The sequence below is a fragment of the Enhydra lutris genome, unplaced genomic scaffold (assembly GCF_002288905.1).
Source record: "Enhydra lutris kenyoni isolate GAN:26980312 unplaced genomic scaffold, ASM228890v2 scaffoldscaffold39, whole genome shotgun sequence".
NCBI classification, from domain to species: Eukaryota; Metazoa; Chordata; class Mammalia; order Carnivora; family Mustelidae; genus Enhydra; species Enhydra lutris.
This window is the reverse complement of record NW_019154123.1, coordinates 1,623,062-1,636,526: the sequence shown is the minus strand read 5'-3', so window position 1 is coordinate 1,636,526 and position 13,465 is coordinate 1,623,062.

Below are 13,465 nucleotides of genomic sequence, written 5' to 3'. Positions count from 1 at the left end.
CACCCAACTTAGGATCACCCAAATACATAAAAAAGTTAATACCCAACACAAAGGAAGTAATCAGTAATAATACTATAATAGGAGGAGATGTTTACCCTCCACTTACATCAGTGGACAGATCATTTAAACAGAACAGCAACAAGGAAACAACGGCTCTGAATGACACACTAGACCAGATGGATTTAGCAGATATATTCAGAAAATTCCATCCTAAAACAGCAGAATACATAAATTCTTTTCAAGTGCATGTGGACATCCTCCAGACTAGATCACATATTAGCCCACAAACCAGCTTCCACAAACTCAATAAACTCAAAATCAAACCATGCATCTTTCCTGAGCACAATACTATGAAACTAGAAGTCAACCACAGAAAAAATCTGGAAAGACCACAAATACATGGAGTTTAAATAACATACTACTAAACAATGAATGCATCAACCAGGAAATAAAAGAACTAAAAAAGTACATGGAAACAAATTTAAAAAAAAATCTGAAACCTCTGGATGAAGCAAAAGCAGTTCTAAGAGGGAAATTTATAGCAATACAGGCTTACCTCCATGAACAAGAAAAATCTCAAACAAATGACCCATACACCTAAAGGAGCTAAAAAAGGAACAACAAATGAAACCTTAAACAAGAAGAAGGAAGGCAAAGAGAAAGATTAGAGCAGGAATAAATGATATACAAACTAGGAACAAGAAAAACAACAACTAACACAATAGGACAGATCAATGAAACCAGGAGCTGGTTCTTTGGAAAAAAAAAAATCAATAAAATTGTTAGACCCTTAGCCAGACTTATCAAAGAGAGAGAGAGAGACAGACAGAAAGACAAAGGATTCAAATAAATAAAATTACAAGTGAGAGAGGAGAAATAACAACCAGTACCACAGAAATACAATCATAAGAGAATTTTATGAAAAACTATATGCTAATAAATAGTATAACCTAGAAGAAATGGAGAAAATCTCAGAAACATATAAGCCACCAGAACTGAAACAGGAGTAAATAGAAAATTTGAGCACACTGATAGCCAGCAAAGAAATTGACTCAGTCATCAAAAAGTTCCCAAGAAACAAAACTCAAGGAACAGATGGTTTCACAGTGGAGTTCTACCAAACATTCAAAGAAGAGTTGATAGCTATTCTTCTCAAACTATTCCAATAACATGCTAATGGAAGGAAAACTTCCAAATTCATTCTATGAGGCCAGCATTACCCTGATACCAAACCAGACTAATGGACCACTAAAAAAGAGAACTACAGACCAAATATGATAAAGATAGACATAAAAATTCTCAATAAGGGGCACCTCGGTGGCTCAGTGGGTTAAGCCTCTGCCTTTGGCTCAGGTCATGATCTCAGGGTCCTGGGATCGAGCCCCGCATTGGGCTCTCTGCTCAGCGGGGAGCCTGCTTCTCTCCCTGTCTCTGTTTGCCTCTTTGCTTACTTGTGATCTCTCTCTGTCAAATACATAAATAAAATCTTTTAAAAAAATTCTCAATAAAATACTAGCAAACCACATTCAACACATTAAGAAAAATCACCCCCCATGATCAAGAGGGATTTATGTGCTTCAACATTCACAAATCAATGTGATACATCACATCAATAAGAGAAAAGATAAAAACCATATGATCATTTCAACAGGCACAGAAAAAGCATTTACAAAGTTCAACATCTATTCATGGTAAAAACCCTCAACAAAACAGTTTTAGAGAGAACATACCTCAACATAATAAGGCCAAATGTGAAAAAAACCCACAGCTAACATCATCCTCAATGGGGAAAAACTGAGAGCTTTTCCACTAAGGTCAGGAATAAGACAAGGATGCCCATTCTCACCACTTTTATTCAACATAGTACTGGAATTCCTAGCCATAGCAATCAGAAAACAAAAAGAAAAAAAAGGCACCCAAGTTAGTAAGGAAGAAGTCAATCAGTATTTGTGGATGACATGATACTATATATAGATACTATATATAGAAAACCCTAAAAACCATAAAATTGCTAGATTTGATAAAAACAAATTCAGTTAAGTCACAGGATACTAAATTAATCTGCAGAAATCTGTTCCTCTTCTATGCACCAATAATGAAGCAGCAGAAAGAGAAATTAAGGAAACAATCTTATTCACAATTGCACACCAAACAGTAAGATAAGATACCTAGGAATAATCCTAACCAAAGATGTGAAAGACCTGTGTTCTGAAAAGTATAAAATCCTGATGTAAGAAACTGAAATGACACAAAGAAATGGAAAGGCATTCCGTGCTCATGGATTGAAAGAACAAATTTGTTATAACATCTGTACTACCTATAGCAATCTACACATTTAATGCAACCCTTATTAAAATACCAACAGAATTTTCACACAACTAAAATGAACCATCCTAAAATTTGTATAGAACCACAGAAGACCTCGAGTAGCCAAAGCAACCTAGAAAAAGAAAAGCAAAGCTGAAGACATCGAAATTCACCTCAAGTTATATTACAAAGCTGTAGTAATAAAAAAAGTATGGTACTGGCACAAAAATAAACACATAGATCAATGGAACAGAAAAGAAAACTCAGAAATAAACCCACAACTATACGGTCAATTAATCTTCAACAAAGCAGGAAAGAATATGCAATGGTAAAAAGACTCTCTTAAATGGTGTTGGGAAAACTGCATATGGCAGTCAGCATATTGCTAAATAAAGCAACTGGACCACTTTCTCACACTACACACAAAAATAAACTCAAAATGGATGAAAGACTTAAATATGAGTCCTGAAACCATAAAAATCCTAGGAGAGAACCCAGATGGTAATGTCTTTCACATCAGCTGTACCAGGTTTTTTCTAAATACGTTTTCTGAGGCAAGGGAAACAAAAGCAAAATAAACCATTGAGACTACATCAAAATAAAAACCTTCTGTACAGCAAAAGAAACAATCCACAAAATGAAAAGACAACCTACAGAATGGAAGAAGATATTTACAAATGACATATCCAATCAAGGGTTAGTATCCAAAATATATAAAGAACTGATATAACTCAACACCCCAAAATTAAATAATCCAGTTGAAAAATGGACATGAACAGACGTTTCTCCAAAGAAGACATCCAGATGGCCAAGAGACACATGAAAAGATGTTCATTGTCACTCATCATCAGGGAAATGCAAATCAAAACTACAATGAGCTATCACCTAACACCTGTCAGAAGAGCTAAAATCAACAACACAAGAACAACAACTATTGGTGAGGATATGGAGAAAAGGAATACTCATGCACTGTTGGTGGGAATGCAGACTGGTGCAGCCACTGTGGAAAATAGTATGGAGGTGCCTCAAAAAGTTAAAAATAAAACTACCTCATGATCTAGCAATTGCACTACTTGGTATTTACCCCCCAAAATTAAAAAACACTAATTCAAAAGCAGACATGCAGTATGTTTATTGCAGCATTATTTATAACGGCCTAATTATAGAAGCAGCCCAAGTGTCCGTTGAAGTGGAGATTAAGGAGTGCACTTGTGATGAGCACAGAGTGATGTATGGTTTTGTTGAATTACTATAGTGTTACACTTGAAATCAACATAATACTGTATGTTAACTATATTGGAATTAAAATAAAAACACTAAAAAACCTTATCAGATGACAATTTTATTCTTTTATTTAGAGGCACCTTATTTGTGAATTTAAAATTACTCAAATCTAGGCTTTATATTCACTTAAATTCATAAATTTCACATATGTATTAAATTCCACATGTTGGGATATTTTCTGCCTTCTGTTCAAAAAAAGACCTTTACATTTGTGCCAAAGCTCGGTTTTCGAGGTCATTTCTCGATGCTTTAAAAATCATGACAGGTAGGGACACCTGGGTGGCTCAGTGAGTTAAGGGTCCACCTTAGGCTCAGGTCATGATCTCAGGGGCCTGGGATTGAGCCCCATATTGGGCTCCCCACTTCACAGGGCTTCTGCTTCTCCCTCTGCCTGCTGCACCCCCTGCTCAGGAGCTCTCATTCTCTCTTTCCCTGTCAAGTAAATAAATAAAAATCTTTTAAAAAATCATGACAGGCAGACATAAAGATAGGCTCTTGAGAATTATTATATATAGATAGTGTGGTAATATTTCATGGTGGAAAAAAAAAACAGAATTAGAGCAGCAAATCCACATTTGAGATACTGGACTTAATCACAATAAGCTAATACTGATTTTAGGTTCAGAGTGTCAGATTAATGTTCTTTGTAAAAATTAAGAGTAAACAGAAGAAAAGATATTGCCATATATTAATGATCTGGGTTCATTGCATTATACAGAGTAGAATCTACAACACATTTCCTTGCAGTTATTCCCTGGGAGGGAATAAATAAATACTGGGAGGAATGAGTAGATGACTAAAGATATTGATGAGACACACAGAACGAAAGACATGGTCCAAGCAAAAATTTCAGACGTGTTCACAATATTCAATAATCCCTTATAAAGGATAATGAAATTGTTTCTCCACAACCTGAATAAAAATATAAAACATGAAGTTAACTTTGTCATATGTTCCTTTTACTGAAGCTATAAATTCTGTTGAAAATAAATAATTTTCCACTATTTTCTCTCTGAAATCAGGCCAAATATACAGCTGAAACTGTATATTTGTATAATATATAATATATAATACTGTAGATGTATATAGAATATATACAATGTATAAAACTGTATAAGAGGTAAATGAGAATTCTTTCATTGGTGCTTTCTCCTTACTGAGGAGGATGAAAATGTTCAGAAGGCACACCTTGTTGCAGGTTCTTATTTTCTAACGTGCTTTTTATAATTCTTATTTTCTAACATGCTTTTTATAATTCTAAAAATTGTTTAGATTTTCTAAAAATCCAAGGAATTTGCCTGGGTGAAATAAAGTGCCATCTTCATCTATGTTTTTGACCAAAATTCTCTTTCTTTGCTCTTTCCAACTTCTTTTTAGGAAGAATGCTTTCTTTGGTAATAATTCAGGAATGAAATGGACAAAATTATTAAGTTAAAGTTTCCACTACTCCTGTATCTCCACTGTGCAGTATACCTGACTTCAAAATATTCTAAGACTGTTTCTGATACATGTTTTATGCTTAATGAAACTATTTTTAAACAAGAGGAAATCTCAAATCTATAAGCAGATTTACTGTGTCTTGAGAAATGAAGACTTCACCAAAATCAGTATTTAGATTTGTCCATTTTTTGGAGCTCCTGAATAACCCATCAGAGCAAGATTCAGAATGAGTGAGAGATAGGTCTGTTCTGTGTAAAGAGAAAGAAGGACAGATGAGAGATATACCAGGGAAAAGAACCCTGCATGAAGCCTTCACTGCAAGTGTATGCTTTCTCAAGAGGGTCCCCTTTAAGAAAGAGTACAAAAGGAAGTGGAGGACCTGAACATTGATTATCTAAAATTGGTTATGCCCGTGACCTCTGGAGCCCCACTGAATGAACCTACCATATTGGAAGTCTTTTGTTTTAAAAATGTAATTTCAGACCACTTCATTCTTTATCTCATAAGTGGCCTCTCCTTCTTCTCAGGACCAATGCCAACCCTGTTAATGTCATCTGTAGGTGAAGCGGCCTGTGTCTACAACTTCCAGCTTAGACTTGTTCTGAAGCATCAGCCAGACTAAACTTCCTTAGGTTTTTAAAACCCATCAGGCTTTCTGTTGGGTTTAGCACATGCTTTCCTGAACCTAGAACATTTTTCTCTTCCCTTTCCTATTTTTTAGCCTGACTTACTCCTATTGATCTCAAATTTTAAATGTTATGACCTCTCACCTTCGGCTCCACTCCATCATTGGCTGGAGTCAGCATACCTCCTATGCACATATGGACTAATCTCGGTAAAGCCCCACCCACTTCTCAACTTTATTATAAGAATTAAAAACTTGCTTCTAGATACAAAGATCCTGAGGGCCATTAAGTACTGTTTTATTTACCACTGTTTGACCAACACCTATATCGAATGCCTAGCCTAATAATTCAATAGTGGGCATAGTTTTTCAACAGACATGAGAGAATTTACAAATTCAAATAAATTTTGACCTTCAAAGTGGTTACTTCAGCCAACTATCAGCTTAAGCTATTACTCAAAAACAAGTAAAACTGTCTCTACGTGAAACATTAACACAAACCAGTTATAGTATTCCTAGATACGCCAAGAAATCTGGGTTATAGGCTGGACTTTGGCATGAATTCATTTTCCATTGGGCAAGTTGTTTAAGATCTAATTATCCCTCTACTTCAAAGTCCTGTAGCTTCTTGCCACTGTTTTACTTTAGTGAATTCAGTAGCCAAACTTAGGTGTGGGCTATGAACAGAGACTGAGATGCCTCACTTGTATGATAAGATACTTCATGGACAGTAGAGTTCTCCATCTGTAAATTAATCAGGTATCTTATTTCTTTTTCCATCTTTTTTTTATAATTTTTTAATTTTTTTATAAACATATAATGTACTGTTAGCCCCAGAAGTACAGGTCTGTGAATCGCCAGGTTTACACACTTCACAGCACTACCATAGCACATACCCTCCCCAATGTTCATCATTTGAATTTAAGTCCTTGACTGTCTTATCAAACTGATGAAAGAAGTTGATAAATCTGTATCAGTTCTTTACCACCTAATTGGTTTGGTAAGAAGTTTGGTATTGAAAAGAAGATAGACACAAATGAAATTGAAGCTTTTAGATTACTGTGGGTTTCATAAAAATTAGGTTTCATTATTCCTGTTTAAAACAAGTCACTATTTATGTTCTATCTTGAGAAACTTGATGAATTTGCCACGGAATACTGTATCTTGGAATTCTCTAATGATTTGAGAGAATCATGTCATGTAAGTGTGTTTCTGTGGGTTTTTTTTAAATGTTCAATAAGTGATTACAGTCATCTTTTAAAACATGTTAGACAATTAAGAATTAAAAGTATAAAACCTGTTAAAAAGAAGGAGAATAACAGATGACAGGGACCTGGGATGAGTTAATTTATGAAGTTTAGCAATTAAATAGTGCAAGTTTCCTGGCAGCTAAGATATGATGGGAAATTCGCTGGCTAACTCAGTTCTGAGTCTAATAAAAGAACATGCACTGACTTGTTCTTTCCTAGACAGACTCTTTTTCTACTCACATCAAGTCATAGAAAAAATCTAACACAAATATTACCCAACTCTTAATATTTTTTGTATCTTCTCAGTTACTGGTGAACAGGAAGTTTGGGTCATCAGACTCGTTATATCCTTATATTCTCTAATACAAGGCCAAAGAAATCAGTGCAACTTTATTTGCTTCTTAGTCAAGAATTTAAAATCATAATATCTAATTATTAATAGTTATCAGTGGGCAAATCATCCATTAATAGGATGAACTAAAGAACATTTTTATTTTTATTTCATTTATTTATTTTGAGAGAGAGAGAGAGCTAGAGCTCAAGGGAAAGGAGAAGGGCAGAGAGAGGGGGAGAGAGAGAATCTTAAGCAGGTTCCATGCTCAGTGTGAGCCCAATGTGGGGTTTGATCTCACAACTCTGAGATAATGACCTGAGCTGCTTAATTGACTGAGCCACCCAGGAAACCCATAAAGAACATTTTTTTTAAAGTGCCTTGCAGTTAATATGAGCTTTTTGACCTTTCTCATCTATTAAATCTAATGATAGGTATAGGAGTACCTATTATATTTTCTATTTAAAACATTTAATAATAAAAAATAAATTTCTAATTTCTAATGCAATGAAAAATGCAAACATTGAAGGATCTTTTTTTCATGATATTTGTATGAATAAAGAGAAACTTGGGATATTTTCCAGTTCTCAGTGTTTAAATTATAGGGCCGTGACAAAAAGTGCTTATTAGAAGCACCTACTGACATCCTAGTGCCATTTTTTATTTGTGGAATCAGTATGTGTCTAAAGAAGGAGTTTATGGGGCACCTGCGTGGCTCAGTTGTTAAGCGTCTGCCTTCGGCTCAGGTCATGATCCCAGGGTCCTGGGATCAAGCTCTGCATCGGACTCTGCGCAGCGGGAAGCCTGCTTCTCCCTCTCCCACTCCCCCTGTTTGTGTTCCCTCTCTCACTGTGTCTCTCTGTGTTAAATAAATAAAATCTTTAAAAAAAAAAAAGGAGTTTATAACCATGAGGAAGTGTTCTGGACAGAAAATGAAGTATCTCAGGAAGGTTTTAGGGCTCTATTTTACCCTTCCTTGAAAGAGTTACTGCTTATCAGAAACCTCCTGTAAATTGAATGAATGAGGCCCCAGAGGGATAGTGGTAAGTGGGAAAGAGTGGGATTATAGAGTCAGGTTAGGCTAGATGTAGTCCTGGAAGGCCAGGAGTTTGGAAAACCTGTGGAAACTCTGGGGTCATTGTAGGGTTTTCAGTAAGCAATGCTGTGATGAGTTAGCAAAGGTTGTTAAAAGGCATAAACTAGCTGAGGTGCACAGAATGAACTGGAGAAAAGAGAGTCTGCAGGTCTGAAGTAGTTAGAGTTGGGAGGGAAGGTGGTGGCTACAAAAACAGTCAAGGTGGAAAAGGATATTGGTGTACACAAAGATGTTGACTGAGGAAAGAACGATCTATGATATTAGAGAATGTTACACAACATGATTTTAGGTTTAGGGAGTGAAATGTAGAACCGATTCAAACATGACTGACATGATAAGCATGGACTGAGTTCTGAGAATAGTAAAAGAAATAAGGATGACAGAAAGTGAGTCTTTTCTAATATGCTGAGTTTGGCAAATCGATACAACATCAACATTATTCGGTAGGGAGCTGGAGATGCAAACCTGAAACTTTAGAAATTAGAACTCCAGTGATATCTGGGAACCCTCCACATAAATTGCAAAAGTTGCATCCCCAAAAATGGATGGATTCTCTATGAGGAAGTCCACAGAGAAGGCCATGGATCTCAAGATAGAACATAATGGAAAGTCAAAAATTTTTAAATGAAAGAGGGTTAATCAGATAGCAAAAAAGGGCAGAATTCATGGGAGAAGAATGTGAATATAGTTTCAATCTGGTACAGAGAAAAGACTTTCAAAAAAAATAGCTTAGGGTAGGGGACGTGTGCAACAGTGTTGGATACCACGGAGAGGCAGAAAATGAGGGCTGAGAAGTTCCAATGCATTCAGTTTCCAAATCCATTCACAGAGGCAGCAATTTTAGTGATTTCCTACTTGTCTCATCTCTTGACAATAAACCTCCTCTTGGCAAATGTGATTCTGTTTTGCATAGTGGAAAATGCATATTTCCCAAGGCACTGAGCTTCTCTACCTCCCCTCCAATAGCCTTTCTAGAACACCAGATGTGTCCAATTGGGTACTTCATGTGTTCCAACATTCTTCTTGAGAGCACTGCAAGGAACAATTCACTCTACTTTACCAGAAAATATAACTATTCACTACCATTTGTATTTCCTATAAGAAAGAACATGGATGCCTGAGCTATTTCTGGAACTCACAGACTGTGGTACTATTATGGGACTTCTCACATTTATTGACCACCAACTGTGTGCATACATTGGCTAGCATTTCCATAATTATTCCCTTATTTAATACTAACAATAATACTGCAAGTTGAACATTATTAAGAATTATTGTTCCCCCTTTATTGAGTGGTATCCCAAGATTGTTTTATTCCTCTTGTAGTAGAAGGCAGAATCTCTATGCCTTTTAAAACTGAGAAAACCAAGCCCACACTTGGTTGAAGGGATCAAAGAATCAAAACTAGAAAAGCATTTCAACTAGAGAATGTATGTATCAGGCCATATAGCACCTATTCTTCTGGTTTGTTATGAGTAATTATTTGAAATGGCAAATTACAGGGAATTTCATCTAGTAGAGATAAAAATCAAACTCCTTATATAAATGAAAAATACCATAATTTCTGAGAGTAAGGAATTTTTTACAAAGTCAGTTTATTTGGCCCAAGTACAGTTTAAATTATTAATTTGAAATTTGACATGGTGGCTTAGCTACCACCTCTTGCATCTGGTTTATCAGAAGTTGACAGTTTCTTCTTTTTTATTTTTAGCCTTTTAGCTTATCTGAGAAATGAATTATCATTTATACTTAAGCCCAACCTACAAAGTAAAAATAATCTACAAGTTTGAGAAGGTGTATTTCACCCTGAAAGTAAACAGGGTATGAAATTTTTCATGGCTGATAATTTTTATAATTGGAATACTATAGGCTTCCAGTATAATTAATAAAGAGCTGGATTATTCATATCTTCTGAAAATCCAGCTTATGTTGCCTTCTTAATGATAAACTGAAGAAGCTGTCATTAGCAATATTTCACAGCTGAGTTGTGACTGAAATTTTTTCTTTCTTTCTTTTCCAGCTCAGAGTTTTCCCCCTTTATGACTTCAGTGTGTAATAATACATAGTTTGAAGTAGAAATGTAGTAGGTGATACAATTTGTCACCTGCAAGCTCTGAGTGGAACAACAAATAGAAGAGTGAATTGAAGGTTGGTTGAATAATGAATCAAGTGTTAACAGGTGGGAACTGGGGAAAAGGGAGAGTAAGAAGAAAGGTTCAACCAGCAGCCTTTCTTTAGATCATAGTGACTGCAGATGTATGGACCATTAGCCTAGTGGTTGTAGACAGTTTCAAAATTCAGGAACCAGTGGGCCAAATCAGATCAAGCAAAGTGTGCTACTCTGGCAGGTAGTAGAGGTAAGGGAAGCTAGTGAGAAGAGAGCTAGAGAACCCAGTCTGAACCTCAAGAAGTAAAGGTGTAAGCCAAAGAGAATGCTGGAGTTTGCCAGACAAAAACATGGCCAGCAAAGCCTGGAATGGAGGTCAGCTACATAGACAAATTGAAGGTGAGATCTGATGAATAAGGGAAGCCAAGCACAGTAGCTGAAAGTAGTTGAAATGCTCCTCCATAGGGTCTCAGCTCCTAATAGGATGAAAGGAAACTTACAGGATGTCAGAGCTACCTTAAATCCCATGAATGGTTTAAGCCTTTTATGGATAATCAAACTGAATTAACTTTAAACACAAATTCAACATATACCAAACAGCCATTCTTGGCAGACACTATGTGAATCATCAGAAATACAAAATTGAGACATGTCTCCTGTATAGTCAAACCCACCATGAAAGAGAAGGGCTTGAAAAATAATAAAAATAAAGCGGTAATATAAAATAGATAAAAATGAACACAGTATGTGGAATCATCATTAAAATACTCCGAAAAAGTAAGGGAGGCTGTGTAGAGAAGGAGCATGTGGGCTGGGTAGGAAATAGACCTTGCCAGCCATGAAGGCACGAAGTATGACAATGCTGAAGTATGACAATGCTGAAGTATTCCGGACCTGGTGAAAACATGTGCCTAGCATGTAAGATCGATGGGAGTTAGAAGGCGGAGGGTAAGAAGGGTAAGAGGAAAAGGGGTGAGCAAGCTGGGGCCAGATAGAGGCAAGAATCTGTGGGTCAGTCTTCTCTGCCGGACAGAGCTTCTCAAAAGGTCATCAGTCCCAGGATCAGTTTCATTAGCATCACTTAGGAACAGTTAGAAATGCAAATTCTCAGGACTCTACAGCATCAGAAACTCTGGGAGTGGGGGCACAAATCGTAGAGGGACACCGCTCTGTTTTAGTGAGCCTTCTAGGTGATTCTGATAGGCAATGAAGTTTTAGAACCACTGTCACAGGGAGAAATGAATATATAGAGAAATGAATGGAGAGAAATGAATATATAGAATATAGAGAAATGAATATATAGAATATATAGAAATGAATATATGTAAGTATATAGAGTTAAGCAAGGGAGTGACAAGGTCTTATTTTCTTCTCAGGATGAAAACTAGTCCAAGTATGGAGGATGGAGTAGATTAATGGCCGAAGACCATAGCTGTTGCAGAATACAAGAAAGGGAAGCTGAAAGCTGCATGTCTTTAATGAGAAAATGGCGTCAGAATTTGATGTGGTGGTTAAGAAGAGACTTCATGGTCTGGCAGCAATTTGGAGTCACTAATTAGGGGAGGACCTAATTACCCCAATGTTGGAGGAGTACTACTGTCTATTTCTAAAGTTTCTCATACCTTTCATTCCAACATTTTTCTGTTTTTCTCTTATTTCTTATGTAATTAGACACAACTGGCAGCATTACTTTCATAATAGGTGCGCAGAAAGCAGAAGGAGAGCATCGCAATACTGTCAAAGTTGGGTTCCTCTACATCTTTCTGTTTTTATAATAAACCCCGGAAATCTTTCTGTTATGGACCAAATCATGTCCCCCTGCCCCCAAATTCATGTTTTGAAGCTCTAATCCCTGATGTGACTACATTTGGAGATGGGGCCTACAAGGAAGTAGTAAAGGTTGAATGAAGTCATAAAGAAAGTTGGGCCTTTAATCTGATAGGACTGGTGTCTGTATAAGAAGTGGAAAAAACACCGGAGATCCTTCTTTCCTTTTTTTCCCTTTCTCTTGCTCTCCCCCCTCCCTCTCTGCATGTGCCCAGTGAAGAGGCCACATGAGAGCACAGCAAAATGATGTCCCTACAAGCCAGGATGAGAGATTTCACCCATAACCAACTCTGATGGCCCCTTAATCTTGGACTTCCAGTCTCCAGAACTGTGAGAATATAAATTTCTTTTGTCTAAGCTAACCAGTCTGTGGTATTTTGTTTTGGCAGCCTGAGCTGACTAGGACACTGTCATAGTAGAAAGAGCCTGGCCTCTGGAACCAAACTGAAGTGGACTTATATCTCAGCTCTACCATTTATTAGATCTCTTTCGTACCTCATTTTCTTCTTTTAAAATATAGACAAAGAAGATAATATTGCTTCCTCTAGTCATGTATTTATTCAGCAATTATTTATGGAGTGCTTTGTACCCATTAGGTACTCAACAAAAAATTGCTATGCTCTGAGGCTGCAATAGAGATTAAAAAACAGACATGATCCTTTACTTCCTGGAGTTTACGATATAGAGAGGGACAGTTAATAATGAATGCATCTCAGAAATTCATGTTAATTTTTAATTATAATTCTGGTAATTATAATCATGATTAGTGCTATCTGCTAAAAAGACACGCCTCACCAGAGGCCATGACCCTTCTTAGGACAGCCTTCTACCAATGATTGGTCAATGTAGGAGTATGAAGCCCATCCCCCTTGCTCCAATTCAGGACAGTTCAGAAGGGTCAACCAGCTTCAGAGCTTGGCTAAGTTCTTATTAGGACTACACCACTGTTTATCTCCTCCTTCCCTGTTTCCTTCTCCTCTCTTCCAAAAGTCTTGACCACCAGAGCACTCCCTAGCAAACTTTCTGTGTGTTAATCTCTGCCTCAGACTCTGCTTCCCAGGGACCCATGGTATAATAATATAAATAGTATGAAATAAGTATAAACATGCACTGCAACCAAGGATGGGAAGTCAAGAATCATTCTTTAGTTGAACCTGGAGAGGGGAATATGGGCTCTCACAGCCCTCCCTCATCTGCC